Raw genomic sequence first — 6,002 nt, 5'->3', positions numbered from 1 at the left:
TGGCCACGGGCACTGAAGTGGCTCAGGGACCTCTTGTCCTCACCTGTGCACCCTGCCCAGCAAGATGACTCTATCCCACATGCAGACCCACACGGGGAGGGCTCTGCTTCCTGCAAAGGACGAACTGACTTGTTTTCAGTTACATTTCCTCCCCATGCCAGTTAAGAGACTTTCAGTTACTCTCTGATGTACATTGGGCCTCAGAGCCTTTGCTCAAATAGTTCTCCTACCCAAGAACATCCTGCTTGAGAAACTCCTATGCATCCTTCAAGACCCAATGCTGATGATGGTTCCTCTGGATAACCTCTCTGTTTGGTGCCCGGGCCCAAGATCCATATTTTGGAAAGCTGTACTAGAGTGAGATTAGTGAGGACAAACTGAGTGGGCATGGTGCATATGTCCCACTGAACAGCACACAGTAGGTGCTTAGCTAGCACGTGGACTTGTCCACTCACCTCCACTGTGCCTGCCCAGGACTGGCCTTGGCTCTGTGACCGGTGCACACACCCTCCACTTCAGGGGTCACTTCCATGCCCTTCCCCAGCGGGGACCAAAACTGATCTGGGCAGGGATGCCTCCATGATGCTGTGTGGCTGTATGCTGTGGCCATGGAGGAGCCGTGATCACAGGGGAGCCAAGTGGGAGCACCACAGGCCTCCTGTCGCCATGGAGACCAAGCCCATGGGCAGCCAGGCCCGGGCTGGTCAGTGAATGAATAAACGTGGCCCATTTTTCTGCTTTTGTTCAGAGCTTCCCTGCGGCTTCCTGCTGTCGGCCCCAGCTGTGGGGAAGGCGGAATTTGCCTGATATCGCAGAGCCCCTGCCTGGCAGCGCCGAGCCTGGACTGAGTTGCCCCATGCCAAGATTCATGCCCGGCAAACAAGTTGCACTTTGTTCCTGTGGGAAAGTCCGGCCTCTCAGGAAAGAGCGGCCCCTGGTCTGGGGACGCGGCAAGGCTAACAAAGCCTCCATCCGCTGGCGACGACTCGTGGGCCCCAACGTCCACCTCCATGCTCGGTGAGAGGAGGGATCTGCTCTGGGGGTGGAATTCTGAGCCATCCCTTTGTTCCTTATCCAGTAGGCCCTGGAAGCAAACTGCCTGGCAGAGGGCCTCTCTTGCCTGCCCTTGCTGTGCTTCGCACTGCTGGTTGCAAAGGAGGGCTATGCACAGGGCATGTGGGCCTGGGCTGGAGTAGTGGCACAGACAGGAGCCAGCAGGGTCACCTGAGACCCCGCCGGAGGCTGGCTCAGCCTTCGCCCCTGCAGTTAAGGCCCCAGGGATTGGACACACTCCTGCCCCCTCCCTGGTGCTGGGAGGAATCCTGATGGCACGGTCCAAGGACAATGACAAGGAGTGACTTCATGGAGCACTGGTCACATGGGGGGGCTCTCAACACAAGGCATCCCATGCTCATGGCACCAGATAGTGCCTCCAGAGAACTCACAGGCTCAAATTCGGGCTTTCAGCTGTCTACAGGCAAACAGGAAGGACCAAATGTGAAGAAACGATGTAGCAGAAGATGGGACCCAAGGTGCACCAGGAACCCTGTCCCACCTGGTGGGCTCCCAAGGACAGCGCCTTACTGCTACTGTGGAAACACGTGGGTCTGGCCTTGGATCTGGTGGATCTTGTGATTGCTTTCCAAGAAAGTTGGAAATCTGGATTTTGCTGTGAAATTTCTCCACTTGTGAAGATACAAGGCAAGTCAATATGTTGTTTATGGTAAAGTAAAACCATACATACAATATGGGAATGAGAAACACAACATCCAGTACAGGAGTCACCTCTCAGAGACAGAGAGTAAAGGGGCTGGAAGAGGTGGCCAGGAGGTCAGTAGTCCTGTGTTGGTCTATTTCTCCAGCTGAGAGATGGGTGCATGGATATGTGTCACAGGATTCTTGATGACTTGGGAGTACATTATATGGATGCCTACACAGAACCCATAACACATGATTTAAAAGCCACCTGGGAACCAGATAAAACCTTCTTGGAAGCCATAGATAGTGTGTGATAGCTCAGGGACAGAGGTGAGAAAACTCAGATTCAAGGAGTTGCACCACATGTCCAAGGTCAAGCAGTAAGCCAAGGTCACTGTCAGGTCTGGGTCCTGTCAGAAGCAGAGCCTGAGACAAAGGTTTGAGCACAAGTAGCCCCTCAGAACAGCAGCTGTGGAGTGGCACTGAAGGAAGCCAGTGCAGGGTGGAACCCAGCACAGCGGTCAGAGTTCTCCAGAGAGACAGAGCACACAGGCTGCCCATGCTACCAGACGTAAGAGCGGCTTTGTGGTATGGAGCTAAAAGTCCTACCACAGGTCACACGAAAGCTGAAGACCCTCAGGTGCTGGCAGCATGGCCCCACGCATGTCCGAAGGCCTCTTAGGGCAGAGGGAGCCTATGATGTGCCTCTCAGTCCAAGGCTGGGGAAGGGGATACTGGGGCACATCCTGGTGTTCAGGGCAGAAGAGTGTCCCAGTTCCCAGAGAGGGTGCATTTGCATTTCTTCTGCTTTCTATTCCATTGGGACCCCCAGGTGATTGGGCAGCACTGCCCACACTGTGACTAGATCTTGCCCACTCAGTCCCCTGACGCACATGACAATCATCTCTATGTCTCCCCTAGGAACACGCTTACCGACACACTTGGAAATCACACTTTAGCAACTGTATGGGTGTCCTTAATCCAGGGGAGGTGACCCTCAAAATTGACTATCACAACAAGCAAGTGGCACCCCAGTGAACCAGAGCTCAGACTTGCTGGGCCTGTGTAGCGCATAGTGCAAAGCGTGAGCCTCCAGGTTTTCCTGCCTCAGCATTCTGCTTGCAAGGGCAGAGTCTCTGTGGGAACAGAAAGAGCCCTGAAGACAGAAAGGTGGGGCTGACATGTCGCAAAACGGAGTCAGGGCGGGTGGTGAGTTTAATCAGGATGCTGGCCACAGCTGCTACCACGCCCCAGCTGGATTCGAACGCCAGGTGGTTGGGCTTCTGTACTGAGGCACCTGTCTACTCAGCGTCTCTTCCCCAGGAACCTCCTTTCTCTACACCCACTGAAAGAAACTCTCCTACAGGATGGGAGACGTTTAAGCACTGGTATTTCAACAGTCCCACGTGATTCTGACCCATGCCTAAGTTCGAGAACTGTTGACCAAGAAGAAAAAGAGCAGGTTCTTAACCCAGCATTCAAAGTCACGGCCACATTCTGCTCCTGCCCTCCCCTCCCTTCCCGTCCCTTCCCAGTGCCTTAGGTCATGGCCCTTCTACCTGCTGGAATATGTCTTAGAGGAACTGCTAGCCCCAAGATGTCTGATGCTGGCAGAAAAGTCCAGGGCTGTAATTTCAGCCTCAGGATTTAAATTGACGGTTTCTGAAATTACTTCACTTATCTCTTCTTGGCCTTAAGATTGCTTTTTATAAATTGAGATGAGGGAAATGTTTCTCTCTTCCACCAAGAGGCATAAAGGCACCCAATTCCCTTCTGTAACCCAAAACGTAAGCTTTAATTTTCCATTTCCTCCACAGCTATGGTAAAGCTGTTAATTTTTATGCCTGCGCTCTTGTCCCCATCGTGAATGTCAAAGCAATGTGCAAATGCTTGCTGCTTCCTGTGGTTCCTCTAACTAGAGCCCTGCAAAACAAATGTGGACAGCCAGAGCCAGAGATCATTAGGGCTCCTCTCAAAGATGAGGGACAATCTACACATTTATGGAGCATCTGCCACATGCAGGACATGGCCCTGGGGTTGGGGACTCTGAGGAAGTCCCAGCCCCAGTCTCTGGGACACAGATGGGGCAGCACGTGATCTCCCTCCCGTGTGGAGAGTTAGGTAGTACCTACCATGCACAGCACAGGCCTGACCGTATTTGTCAGCCCAGGGAGATGCCAAGCGCAGTCATTCGCTCCTCCTTACCCCACCCAGAGGAGTCAGGATCATGTCTGGTACACGCTGGGTGTGGATGTGCATCCACCCCTGTGATCCCACAACATTCTGGGAGGCTGATCTCAGTGTAGGCTACCTGTGAGACCCTGTATCAAAATTTTAAAAACTTTAACAAATTTTTAAAGGGCTGGGGATGTAGCTCAGCTCAAAGGTCCTGGGTTTAATCCCCAGTAACCCTTCCTCTCCCCCAGAAAACAATGCAGAATCCAGCAGGGAAATTTTTTTCTTTTTTGCTAGGCCTCACTTGGCTTTCTTCAGGCCTTTCCAAAGACCACAGTGTGAAGCATCTTAGCGTGCTCAGTGCTCTGCAGTCAGCTCTATTTTCTTAAGGAGCTTCAGGGTTCCTGGGGGCACTGGACAGCACACTCTAGTCAAGCACCAAGTTGCTCATGCCAAATATTCTGCTATTCATTAAGAAGGCCCCTGGCTGGAGATGGGCATGGTGGTGCATGTCTGTTTGATAGATACTCAGGAGTCAGAGGCTGGGGGATTGTGAGTTCAAGACCAGCCTGGACTATACAGCAAGGTCCTGTTTCAAAAACAGAAAAAAAGATAAAGGTCCTGGTTTTTGCAGGGTCAGTGAAAAGGTCATTCAAATAAGGGGAGCTGACTTTTTATCATCAGACCCTTGGTAATGAATACCTCGTGGTTCCTGACAGAGAAGCCCAGGGCTCATGCCGAGAGGAAGAGAGCACCTCCAGAAGAAGGTTCCTCACTCATCCTTACCCATTTGAGGATGTGTGGGGACATGGCACACACTGAGTAAAGCAGAACAGAAGACCTTGGGACAAGTCATCTGATAGGGTAAAGGGGCCCAAGAAACAGCAGTGTTTAGATGCCCATTAGGAAAGGGTTAGAATCTGAGATGTTCAAGAACATGCACATTGTGGCCTGGTTTCATCAGGATGACACAGAGGTAAAGAGGAACACTGTGAAAGTTACGAAGTTTCATCAGAGACAAAGGCCACGTTGACAAATTGTTTGGCTTGGAGTTCAGTGACAAATCTGGTGACCATGTGCCCTGGTGGGAACTGAGGACTCTGGTACCCCGAAGTCCCCACAAAGACAGAGTTGTCTGTGCCTGGTGTGAAGCTTTGGCCAGCACTGGAGCCTTGAGCCCTCCCATTCTCTGGGGGTGATGTACTCCCTGGCCCGTCGGCACTGTCCTGGACATTCTGGCTGCTGGCAGCCTGCTCAGCAGGTCAAGAAACTGCTATCAGCCACTCTCGGCCCGTCCTGATTGCCACCAGCTGAATCAGACCTGTGGGAGATCAATTCCTGTATTTACCCAGCCCCTCAACAGTGGTTCTCAAACCTGGCCATGCCTTGGAAGAGCCAGAGGAGCTTCTGAAAATACCCACACTGAATCTCACTGGACAGATGCTAGTGGATCACTCTGGGTGTTTCCTGGGCATCAGGATTTCTATCAAAGTTCCCAAGGTGATTCTAATTGTCAGCTAAAGTTTTGGCCTTGCCCTAGAAGGACAGGAAAGTAGCCTAGTGAACTATTTCTTTTTTTAAAAACTAATGATGTACATGGTGCCAAAGGGCCTGTGTAAAGACCTGTGTGTTTGCCAAACTTGTTCAACTGTGGGACCCTACTGTCTGTTGGAGAGAACATCATGCTGAACACATGTTAGGGTACTCTGGGAACACAGTCCAGGGTCTACCAAGAAAGAGTTTTCAGACAAGCCATTTTGTAGGGTGAAGGGGCCTCATGTTACTGGGAATAAAGACTCTCCAGACTATCACGCTGACTTTTGCCACAATTCAAGACTGTAGAGTTGATCAATACATCTACTCTCCCTGCCTTGAACCCCGGGCTGGCCACCTGACTTGCTTTAGCAATGAAACGTGAGTGGAAATGACAGATGTCCCTTCTGAGTTGAAGTTCTAATGGCCACTGCTTGGTGTCACTCAGTTCTGCCTTCGTGTTATTGGGGCAGTGACACCTCAGAGGGAGACTGCTCCCTCAGTCTAGGCTCTGGAGTATAAGGGCCAGCACACCCCCAAGGGAAGAGTCAGAGTAGCAAGAATGAAGCCTCAGTGGCTGTAGGCCACCGAGACAG

At 51.8% G+C, this 6,002-nt stretch overlaps 1 long non-coding RNA gene across 1 annotated transcript; it reads left to right on the top strand.

Moving 5' to 3' along the window:
- Positions 1-773: 773 nt before the first annotated feature.
- LOC111754827 (uncharacterized) lies at positions 774-5,681 on the top strand. Its single transcript, XR_002789498.2, has 2 exons — positions 774-1,017; positions 1,468-5,681. It is a non-coding gene; the product is annotated as an uncharacterized LOC111754827 (long non-coding RNA).
- Positions 5,682-6,002: the final 321 nt, after the last annotated feature.

Source organism: Cavia porcellus, unplaced genomic scaffold, assembly GCF_034190915.1.
Source record: "Cavia porcellus strain 051 isolate PalLab524CR breed Dunkin Hartley unplaced genomic scaffold, mCavPor4.1 scaffold_27, whole genome shotgun sequence".
Classification (NCBI taxonomy): domain Eukaryota; kingdom Metazoa; phylum Chordata; class Mammalia; order Rodentia; family Caviidae; genus Cavia; species Cavia porcellus.
Note: the sequence above shows the minus strand (reverse complement) of the source record. Positions and strands in the feature narration are given on the sequence as shown.